Raw genomic sequence first — 12,400 nt, forward strand, 5'->3', positions numbered from 1 at the left:
GAAATGCTTTAGGACAGTATTACAGCAAGGTGCAATTCAGCCTCCATTGAAGTTGATTCCAAAACTCCTGTTGACTTCACCGGAGCCAAGTTTTCCTCCAAAGAATCCCTACATATATTTTAGCTCCCTGGAGCTTTGCTTTAATGGCAAAGTTTTCCCCACAGGACTAGAAATAGAGAGGAAAAGAAAGGGAAGTGAAGGTGTGTGGGAGAGAAAGGAATCAAAGCCTCCCTCCCCCATCCCTTTCATGGGGTGAAGCTCCTGATTATACCCTCAGGCGTCCACATCTCCACATTCTTCTCTTCCTTTTGCTCTTACAGGTCTCATCCCTTTAGTGCAAAGGAGCCCACAGGCAGCCCACTGCCTCGGCCTCGTAATGCTCCACCGCTGGCACTTCTTACTCAGCAGGATCAGCCAAGTGCCTCAACAGCATCCTGCTTTCTTTTTCACATTTATACTTAGTCTTAAAATGTTGAAAAGACTGACACATGCCTGCTTCACTTCTTTGCACCCACAAGTGAAGTGAAGACAATGACTTCTTCTTCCAAGTGAGTCCTGCTGAAGGTCCAGCTTACAAATGGGCTTAAGTGGGACTTTAGCTGAAGCATCCTACTAAGATTCATCACCAAGTCCTTCAGCATGTCATAGGCAGTCAGTGCCGGAGAGGGAGAGGGAAGAAATGCAACAGGTAAATGTATCTGTGACAATCCGTTTCTCATGAATGTCTTGCCTTTAATCACAAATAATCAGAGCCTGACTTAGTCCCCAAGCAGAAAACTTCTTTCTCTTTTCCAAAATATTTTTGATTACAAACTACCATTAAATAGTCTTGCTACCTACAGACTTGGCCAGGTCTCTTTCATTTGACTTCAGTGACAATCTACAGCCAGGCTGTCAACAGCCAAACTATGTCAAATAAAAGAAATTTTCTTATTTTGGTGAAAGATATTTGCTATTTCAGTTACATGTGAGTGGTAGCGCTTTGGGAGAACGCGGCACCTGGAGTTTCAGAAGATGTTTTGCCAAGAAATCACTGCTTGGAGAAAAGCTGCTTGCAGCAGTGCACCTTTCAGTCCTCTCCTCCTCCTTTTTTTTAATTTTCTTTTTTTCAGGAAATCATAATTCCTACATCTTGGGGAAGGAGAGGGAGCTGCATCTGTAAGACCTGCAAGGAGAGCCACTGCTCCCAGCGAGCTACTGCAAACACATCGCAGCAGGCGAGGAGCAGCGCTGCCTGTCACTGAGACCAGATCCCACCAGCCAGCTGATGGTGGTTTCCAGCTTCTGGGACAGGCTAGAGCAATTGGTTTGTAATCCAATTGAATTTTGGCCAGAACACAGCCCGGGAGACTCACTGCTGAACCATTTCACTTTGACAGCTGGCAACAATTTGTGGACCGCAGGAACGCCTGCTGAGCTTTCCACTCAGAGGTGGATGCAGGCTTTTGCAGAGCTTGCCAATGTGAGAGACACCTGCTCCTGCCTCCCAGCTCCCACCTGGAGATAAAAGCCTCAGTGTCTCTCGAGACAGAAATTTTCCTCTCGCTTGTGAAATGCAGGAGCCCCCAGCATATAAAGCACCTCTCTTTCTTCTTTCCTTCTCTATTTCGACCATTGCAAAAAATAACTTGAGAAAAGTCTGCTTTAGTTTCAAGGACTAAGTTTAGCCGAGAGGGTCTTGCTCCAGATCAAGGCATGGAAAAGACTCAATTGAATCAATGCAGTGCCATATCTACAAAATCCTCATTATCAGATTTCACATACAATATGCTGTTATCACAATAGACAATTCCTCCTCCCAGCATCGTAAGTGGGAGTCTTGCCGCTAGCATCAAAAGAAAGTGCACTGAATCCTGAAGAAATAAAATAGCAACCTGGCAGAACAAGGCTCAGCCATTACATAGACTGCAATGGTATAAATAACCATGCACATCTTGAAACATTAATGCTCCAAAAACTCTGTTTTACTGGGATATCAGAGACACAGCCTGACACAGTGTTCCAAAGAGCTTGTGCTGCAGCAGCCGTGCATGTAACGTGCCCTCTGTGTATGGTCCACGTGGGAGCAGGACGACCAGCTTTCATACAACAGCGTGGCACAGATGCATTGCAAACCACCATTCCTCCTTGGCACGCTCAGCTTCTTGCCTGCGATGGATGGATGGGACAGAGGAAGAAAGCAAGCCCAATGAGTGATCACAGTGGGAGAGAAATAACAAAATCTGGAAGCATATTTCCTATTTGTTCTTTGGTACCACTATCTCAGATTGCATTGGCAATCAATGCATGATTAATGCAAGGGAATAATATTATGCTCCTTGTAAAATTACTTCATCTAGCTGCATTTAAGTAAATTCATAAATAGAAATGGGGGAATGGAATATATTTATTGCACTAGCTCTGATAAATATTTTAAATGCACTGCTTGCCATCTTTGCATTTACTTTATTACTTGGAAAGCTCAGTACCTTTAAGAGCAAAGTTGCTGAATTCAGCTAAAGTTAAACTCTTGGCAGGTGACAGACAAACCAGCTCACTGGCTTCTCATATTACCTTATTTTTAATCATTGGTGCCGCTGCAGTTCTCTGCAGAGTACTTTGTATTTTTATACAAAAATAATATATCTACATTTTTCAGTGAGATACTCTAATTCAACAATTTGAATACAAAAGCTTCTAACAACAGGCTCTCCCTCAAAAAAAAAATCCCAAATATAGTCTATGCTGTCAAATCTTACGTGCCTGCTTAAAACATCCCACAGCCTCCAAACCTGTATCTCCGATCACATCATGCTGTCCACCTTTGCAGCCTGGGGAAGATGGGCTTTGCAATGTGCACGGAGAATTGGAGAAAGCACATCAGTTCTCAGCTTCAGGAGCCCTTTGTGGGAAAGACAGAAACAAAAGATCCGACTGGTTTGTCCCAGGGCAAGCTCCAGCTCAATTTGGTTCTGCTCAGCTGAAACGCAGCCATGTGGCACAGGGCAGGGCAAAGCCTTTCCCCAGAGTAGTGGGGCACCAAATTTTTAGGGCATCGTGTCCTCTGTCACCTGACAATCTTAGCAAAAGTCAACGGGGCACTGGCTTTCAAGGCTGCCGGTCTTCTTCTGATGAAGTCCAGCCCCTGTCCCTAACCACAGAAATGCTCTGAAGTCTTCAGGGAGTGGGAAAACATCTTGTACATGCTTGTTTCTCAGGGAGCTCTTCTCAAAACCCAGTCCTGCTGCCACCCAGCTTCCCCATCACTCCCTCCTTCCACCCAGCTTCGTTACTCAGACTTCACCGTGGGGTTGAGGATTTGGCCCCAACAAGATTGTGAATGTAAAAGAAAGAGCCCTTTTAATGAGAGGTTAGTGAGGGAGGAAAAAGAAGTAGCATAAGATGAAAATGGAGCTGACATCTCCCCAGACCAGCCCTTTTCACAGTCACTCTGTCAGGAAGATCACATCTGAAAACAGTTATTTTTATTACCTCAAGAAGAAAAGCATCAACCAAAGAGCAGAGGGCAGGGCTGTCAGACCTCACCTCCTTTTTGCTCCCTGCTTCTTTAAGAAAAGATGCCTCCTGAATTCAAGGAATCCCTCACTTCTCTCAAGACACTGATCATTACAGGATTTTTTTAATCCTAAGAAATTATCAGGCTCCAATGTTGTGTTTTTAAAAATCTTGGAATAAAGTCACGTTGTTTCCCTTACTTCTGTGTTATTGCCCTGCAAATGCTGCTGAGTGAATTACAGGTTTTATTGCTCTGCCTCACAGTATTTTCTTCCCACTTATCTGAGCAATCTGCATGAAAACCTGTCGATAATCATCTCTTCTCCTGTCATACGTGGCTGAATGACCGGTGGGACTGGTCACTCGGTCCCTCCAGACGCCAAGCAGAAACCACATCCTCCATCCCACCATAGCTCTGGTGCAGCACACAGGGGTGGCCAGCCCCTCCGAGGCTGCACTAGCCTTGTAACGAAGATAGGAAGCCAAGGGATGGAGTTCGAGCATTTTAGTCCGAATGATTCACTTCAGGCTGCACGAAAGCGGCGTGGAGGAGCAGGGAACCAAGCCTGTGGCTCCGCATGGTTCGGAGCAGGAAGGAGGGCAGGGATTTTATTCAGAGCAGTCTGCAGTGCAGCAGGTTCAACCAAGGGGGTTTGAGGTCCGGGCAGCTTTTGTCCTTGAACTACCAAGGGAGGCAAGGCAGTGCAGTGCCGTGCTTCATCATGGTGCAGGATGTTATGTCTTCTCAAGGCCTAGTGCTGTCACATGAAGCAAACAAGGAGGAGAAAGTTCGCCTTCTGGGATCCTCTGCTGGTGTTGCCCCTGTAGCCCTCTACAGCAAGTCTGCAAAGATTAACATTCCCCTTTACCGGTAATCCCAGCTGTACCTTTACGGTTGTTAATTATTTTAGAGGAAAAATTAGATTTGCCAAGCTAATTTGATCCTAGTGAAATTTTAGAGGCAATTAAGGGTTTGGGTTTTGGCTTTTTTTCATTTCCTATCTAGTACAGAGCAGCAGCTACAAAGACACTTTCATGTTATCAGCTGTACTTCTCAAGCTGGACTGCGTGCCCTGTTAATGATGCACCACCGGAGTGCAATGCAGACACCTCAGGTGGCTGCTGTCAGAGGTCCAGGCTTACCCACGCCCTTTTAATCTCACAAATTGCCCTCCCCGCTCTCTGTTGATGTACTGTGGAGCACATGGTGGAGACGCAAGGAAAGGAGGGAATGGAGGTGGCACGTTTCTCTTCTCTTGAGGACAGCGTACGTTTGAAAAGTGGCAGGATTTCTGAGATAAAGCAATGTCATGAGATGGCAGGGAAGGGGAGCAGTAGGGGAAGATTAAAACTGGAAAACTCTGTTTTCCAGAAAAATCATTGGAGGAAAAATGCTATTCTGATTAACATTAATTTGTCCCTCTTTTTTTTTAATCTCCAAGTCAGGATATAGGGCAGAGCAGAGACGAGGGAAATGGCAGCCTCGTCACCAAGCCAGTGCTGCAGCAGAGCTGACGGAGTATCTAGGTCAGCGTGCAGCAATTCTTTGCAGATGACTGAGATCTACAGAGCCGAAGGCCAGCCTTGACGGCGGAGCCAAGTGTTCCTTTTGCAACTGAAGGGCGTAAAATCTGCTCCCCCTTTCAAGCAGCATCGCGGGAGGGGACCCTGCGCCGCAGCCTCCGTCGGCTGGAACTAACACCCATCGGCCCTGCTCACCCATCCCTGCTTGGCGGAGCACAGGCTGGGAAATCAGCGTTGCCATGGGATTCTGATACAAAAGGCCAAAAGATGTGGATGTCAACCAAGTACCCAGATATCCAGGGAGGATATTTGCAGCCCTAAAACCAAAACTGATGTGGATGCTGTCCTCTAAAAAACCAACATTTTGCTTTCTCACACGAGAGCAATGTCAAATGTTAGCCAGAAATAATTTTCGTATTTTAAATGCCTTCACTTAGCTTTGAAGTTTGTTGCATTTTACACAGGTTTTAGGAAAAGCTCATGCACTCAAGCACTTGTCTACTTTTCCCGGATATCCTGCTTGGCCTAATGCAAGATATTACCTCTGCTGACAAACTTAGTGTCCCCAGAAGAGATACAGCTTTGGAGAGCAGCACGCTGCCCACTGGGCATGCACAGATCATATATCATGGGATCTTTCTCTCTCCTGCTGCTATGCCTCAACCCACTGGGACAAGAGCATGAACGGCATGTTTTGAACAGCATATAATGCACATTTAATTGTATTTATTTGGTGGCCATGGTTAGAAACAGATGTGGCTTTTGCACTTTCTCTGCTTGTAGACATGTTACACTGAAAAACTGTCTTTCCGTTGCTAGCTCCTGCATAGGACTATACTCACTTGGGGGTAGCAGAAAGTAAGAAAGGCAGGAAGGACCTCCCGTAATCTCCGTATGTTTTGCATCCTGCTAAAGTTGCACACATTTGCCTACTAAGAAGACACAAAAAAAGGCGGCTATTATGTATGTGGCCCCGACAGGTTTACTCAGAGTCTGGTGCAGTCATGAGTATTGCAGTCCGCGTGGTAAAACTGGTACAAAATGTTACTAATCAAAGACTTGGAAAGAAGATGAAGGGGAGAGGGAACGAAACTGTCATTACCCACTGTTTTGACTGTTGAATCTGGACTATTCATAGTAACACACCGAGTGAAGCTATCCACTTGCAATAACGAGTGACAGCTGACTACTTAGCAATTAGGTTTTCCTTCCCCACCTCTGAAATTAAGGTCATAACCTTTTCTATTTACTTTTGGGATGTGGTAAATTAGAGCTTTGGCTTCATTACAAAAATTAATTAAAATAGTCACACAATGGCACCATTCATCGCTGTGCTTGTCCCTCCCTGCAGTATGTCCGCATGTCAGCTCACTTTGGTTTTAGTCCCAAATTCCAGTACGTGCTAGTCTGCCTGTATTATTTGGATCAGTAGACTAGATTTTTCTTTTTGTCTATCTTCTTTGCTTCATTAGAAGGGCTCCTCTTGTTTCTAATTCTTCTGTTTCTGTTTTTGAAGAAACTGTACATAGCAGGCTCTCAGCATGATCTTATCTCCCCAAAATGCTTTCTGGCCACAGAGTCTGCAGGCGAACTTTAGCTTGGACTCATAGCAGAAACCTCTACCTACCTAACAATTTCTCCTTACTGACGTCCCAGGTGTCTAGGTCTGGAAAAGAGGGTTAGCGTTCAAATTGTTTTCATCAGAATTTCAAAAACTAAACATAAATAAAGAGATAGGAAAAGAAAAAAAAAAAAGCCTGACTATTCCACACTTACACAGAGTTGGAAGCCTGCCCATTGAAATACGATTTATTTTTTTTCTATTACTTTTTATTTTTTTTCTAAACCATTTCTTTGTGAATGTAATGTTTGTTTTAAAAGCTGGATTTATGGACTGGCAAAAAATAATGTTTTCTTTTATAGGAGAAAGTGTTGCATTATGTTTCACATGACTGTGTCCTGAGGTGGTTCAACACACTGAGTTCTGTGCGTAGCAATGAATACGGATCTCAGAGATTTCAGGAATAGTGACCCACTAAAAATTGTTGCTTGATGGGAAGTACAGAAGAACTCAGCTTCATTTTGTATCACACCTAAAGGGAGAAATGGCCAACAGAGGCTTGGACTAATGTATGTGCTGGAGTTACAGCCCAACAGGCAACTTTGATATGTATGTGTAATTATACTGAAGTCAAAGTTGATGTTGCTTTAAAGAAGAGAACATGAACTATTTGTAAAAGTGACACCTATTATAGGCTTTACTCCTTCAGAGCGTTTAAGCATGTATGTAACTGCAAATACAACCTGATTTTTTTTTTAACTTACTGCTTGTCTACACAGGCGCACTCAGGAAATTTTATCCAAATTAATTTGGGGCGTGACTTGAAGATGCATCAGCTAAACAGCTTTAAAATGTGAAAGCAAGGCCAGTTTTTGTGCAGTGAATGTGTCCGCGCCAGAACCTGATACGAGGTAATGAAGCCAGTTTGAAAGAGGGTTCAGATCAACAGTTCTGGATATTTAAACCTGTGTTGGCTGTAGATGAGAAACAAGAAGATATCTACCGGGGAATGGCAATGGTTATACAGGCTGCCCCTTCTTTGTGAAACACAAAAAGGCAGGGTCCTCTTCTGGGCTAAAATAACCTTTTGTTGTAGGCTTAGTTTTTAGCCAAATCAGGTCCCTGCGTGACCCATCATACGGCGCTCGGAGCTCTGGTGCTGGTGGCATGGGACGGCATGGGAAGGAGGCCACGGCTGAGCGGTGAGCGTGGAAATACGCTGTCGGTGCTAGTGTGGACTTGCACAGGATGAAAGTGCCCACGTAACCTCGGCCGTGGGAACCCCCCATGCCGTTTATTGAGGTTCGTCATGCGAGTGCATGCAATGGCAGGAGCGTTGCTTGGAAGGAAGTGATAGACCTGAGCACCTTTTCTGAATCTACCTAGCCTGAGATGGCAAATGTGAGCAAGAACGTTTCACATTCCCACTACGGAAAAATGTGGCCTATCTGTAAAGCCTTTGATATAACACGCAAACCCTGATTCTCAGCTTTTGTGCTTTGTGCACAGAGATAGCTGGGGGAAGGACTTTTTTTTCCCTACTTGTTGGCGAGGGGGGAAGTGGAAGACTAATTTAGTCCCTTAAAAATAAGCATCTCATCTTCTATGTGCTCTGAATGAATGACATCCCATGTTGGACTTTGCTGAAAATGTGGGGTTTTTTTCTTCTGAGAAAAGCTTACAGCCAAAAATGAGACCGCATTGATATTTTGCTGCAGAGTTGTTGCCTGTAGGTAGGCTTTAGATGGAGCTGTTCTATGGAAATCAATCCTAGTAAAGCAATAGCAGCTGTTATTTTGCCAGCAAGCAGCAAGCAGAAATGATTGCAGAGGTACCCCCACTACAGCAATGCTACTTGGTAATTTAAAAACAATTTGGGACATAAAAATAACCCGAATAAAGCTGGAGAACCACAATATTGCTATTTCTTATGTTCTGAAACCAGAGACTGTAAACACCTGCTCCCCCCCAAAAAGTGAATTCTCCCTCACCAGGTCCCCATCTCCATGTACGACCAGTGAATAATTAAGCCTCTTTAGATATAATGCAGATTGTTCACTAGTGATAAGGAGGGGTCACTATTTAATATTTGTAATGCTGTAGGGACAGCCGGCTTACATGGATTCTGTTGGGTTTGCTCCATTTTTTATCAGTGCCTTTTGTCATCTTTCTGGCTGTATTGCCTGCCATCTTACCTCTCCACCCAATTAGGCATTGTAAAGTGAGCTCATCTGCTTTTATGGACAGAGTGGGATTGTACCTGGTGAGCAGCTTGAGGACTGAAGGAAATCATGTCAGGGACTCTGTCTCTTGGAAGCTCTTGGGCTCTTTTGCCTCAGTCTATAAAGAGGAAAACACCATCATTCTTCAAGATATAAATCATTATTAGAAAGCCTCAAACAGGGACAGAATGCTGGTTCCATTAAAAAAAAAAAAAAAGCGTACATTTGTTTTTCAGGTTTATTAACATTTTACGAAGGCTGGAGGATGAAAGATTCTGTGGCAATGTAGTGGAGTATTATAATATTAATTAGCATCAATTTCTTAAGGAGGTAATTCAATTAAATAGTTCAGCCTTTAGCAACCTATTTTTTAAAAATCATATATCTTTTCGAACTGTCAACCACTTGAAGGAACAGCCCTTGATTCTTGATTGTATGCTAGATGAGGCAATTTTTCCTTGGGGAATAATATTAGCTAAATTAGGAACACTGTAATTTAAAGGTGATTAAGTACCTTTTGTGATTGTTGTTCTATGACTTCAATCTGATAACACTTAAGTGCACGTGTAATCTAGTCTTCCACGGGGATACTCACATTCATAAATGGGCTTAAATCTTTGTAAGATCAGGACCTAAATAAGCACCACAGTTAAATGTTTTACGGCACACTGACAGAGTATGTATTTGTTCTGATTGCAATGACATTTCACGCTCCTGCTTGGTGTAAAAACACTGAGAATGCTTTTAAGAATTGGGATTTTCATTTTACAGAAGGAGAAAGCAAGGCACAGGAATGTGAATGGATATATTCTGGTCATAAGGCAGACCTGGAAACAACATGCTGCGGACTTGCTGACCCTCACGGATTTGTGCCCTGGTTCACTCTGGCTGTACTTTGCGCCTTGGTGCACAGCATGGGGGGGAGCGGCAGGAATAACCCAGGCCAGGCAAAGTCACCAAGTCGTTGCTCAACCTTATCCCCCTTATCTCTGGAGAAATTCTTTCTTAACCATCAGCCTTCTTGCAGTTTCAGTGGAATAGGCTTCTTGTCAGCAGAGCACCCGATGTGTTGAAGGATGTCAGAACATGGGCTACTATTGTGCTGTTGACAAATTTTAAGGTTGACATCTGTTGGGGGTTGCCGAGTAAGATGCACTCAGCCAACCCACTGTCAAGAAGTGGTGCTGGCATTTGCCCATGCACCAGGGTATTTTACAGAATGTCATCACTTGGTAATGAAACGTTCCCCAGTAACGACGGCTCATGAACACAGAAATAGCCTTTGCCCATAATAAAGTTTTGCAATAATAATGCTCGCAGGAAGTGATTTGCTAGGAATCAATCAAGCAGATCCCAGAAATAATGTGACAGATGGTAACCCGACGTTACCGCAACATCACCAAACTACTTTTTACTCGCACTTTAAACAACCATTTGGACTCAGGTCTTTAAAGAAAAATGTTAACTCTCACTCTACAGCTGGTTGAAGCTGAATTGTCATCCCGCAGAAAATTCTATCATTAAAGTCACTAAAAGGCAGAATAAAATTAAAAGACTGAAATTTCCTTCAACGCAAAAGGAAAAAAAAAATTTCAGTTATCAAGACCCTATTTTGATGCCCTTAGGTTATATGTCCTTACTTTATTTTTAGCTGTGTTATGCTACAAACAAAGAAAAATTTGTAAAATTAACACAATCATTATTCTAAGTGATATAAACAATGAAAATTTAACAAAATAGATTTTGAAATAAAAAATACCGGAAAGAACAAATACTTTTGCATTTTGAATTTTTGTCCTATGATTACGAAGTTTGTTGAAATCATCATGCCTCCATTTTTCACGACCTACCACCTTCTGACAGAAAAATATTCCACCTGAACAGTTTTGATAAGGTCTCTCGAGGTTGTGACTGGGTACACTCGAATTACAGTGGTTTAGCAAGTTACTCATCATAATCAGTGATGTGCACGGTCTCTCCTTTCAAATTTGCAAGGTAAAACCCATTCTCTTACACTGTGTGCCTAATTTACTTGTTGTAATTTATCAAGGCTTGAAATGCTTACTTCATTTTTCTGTTGTATACTTGCATGCTGTTTCATCACGGTATGAAGGCTTGTTGCTCGCTACAGAGCAGACAGCCCTGCTTTATGAACTACCAGCATTAACGCAGCCCTTAAACGACAGACTTTTTGTTACAGGAGGAGATTTTTTCCCCCTCCTGTCCGCTGTGCATCGTGCACTCTGCAACCTTTTACACTGGAAATTCTCATTCCCAGAAGGGAGGTAAGCCAAAATACTGCTTGTGCTAAAACAAGGATCGTCCCAGAAACGGAGCGGCTGAAGAAAGCAAAGTAGGCCACCAACTTTCCCTGCCGAATTGCTGGATGCGACCCTGTCCCAGGGGAACGCTGTGACGCTGGTTGTGTGACGGCGCCCGAAGCTCTGCACGCGATGAGCCGGTGTCGTTACCGCGAGCCGCTGGGGACGTTTCCTGGGCTCCTCTTTGGGAGCGAGGGTCGTACAGAGCCACAAAATGAATCGCTCGGTCTGACCTGGGTGGGGTGTCTCCTCCCTGCAGTGAAGTGGGGAAAAGCAGAGGGGAAATTTCTGCGGCAGCCTGTGGTGCCACGGCCCCGCCGGAGGCCGGGCAGCTCTCCAGCCTTTTCCTTCGGTGCTAAACTAACACGGAGAACGTAATCCGTCACGCGCACGTACCTAGATACTGCCTGAAACGAAGCAAAATATGATGGGGCGCGCACTGGCTCTTCTCACGCAGAGTTTGTAGAATAAATTTTATTAACTCAAATTTCTGAACTTCCCTCTCAGTCATGCTGTGCAGGTACCTGTGTGTGTATGTATATATGAGGACAGACACCCCTCCTCACTTCATGGTCTAAGCCTTATTCTTCCACACTTGGATTTTCCTGGCGCTGCATCTGGTTCTTACCAAATCGCGTAGCAGCGCAGCCCGTTTCCCCAGGAGCGTGGCTGTGCTGTAGACCTGTAGACCTCAGCTCCCCAAAAGAGACGAGCGCTGCTCAACGTCCGTGCGATGGAGAGTCCCGGGGACCCTCGTTAAACACACTCTCGTCCCTACGTTAAACACACGCCTCAGCGTTCGCAGGATGCGAGCCACAGCCTGGGCGCACGTACAAAGACGTAATAGTGACCACAACCTTCTGCAAAATTCGGCACGGTGAACGTGAGAACGGAATTACTTGAAGAAACCCACGTTTTATGTAACTAAGACCCTCCAACGCTGTCTTGCGTCTGCGGGACAGGGTGAACGAACAGCCCCGCGTAATCTACGATGAGAGCTGCTGTGGGCTGTACTACGCCAGGGCTGTACCTTCCGTTGCTCGTAACTTCTCTGAGCGCCTTCAGCTCAGCCGTTCTCAATCGGTGGGCCGAGGCCCACGTTCTTCACCAGAAACAGCCGAATTTTTGCCCATTTCGGTGACCGTCACCAGGAAAAAAAATAAAACACCTTCTTCGCCGGCTGCTAAACATTGCGGGCGGCTCTTGCTCCGACGGACGGGACCCGGCTCCCGGCGGGACCACGGCCTCGACCCTGCACCCGCCCCCCCCCGGCGGGA

This window comes from Haliaeetus leucocephalus, unplaced genomic scaffold (assembly GCF_000737465.1).
Source record: "Haliaeetus leucocephalus isolate CR32 unplaced genomic scaffold, Haliaeetus_leucocephalus-4.0 Scaffold555, whole genome shotgun sequence".
Taxonomy (NCBI): domain Eukaryota; kingdom Metazoa; phylum Chordata; class Aves; order Accipitriformes; family Accipitridae; genus Haliaeetus; species Haliaeetus leucocephalus.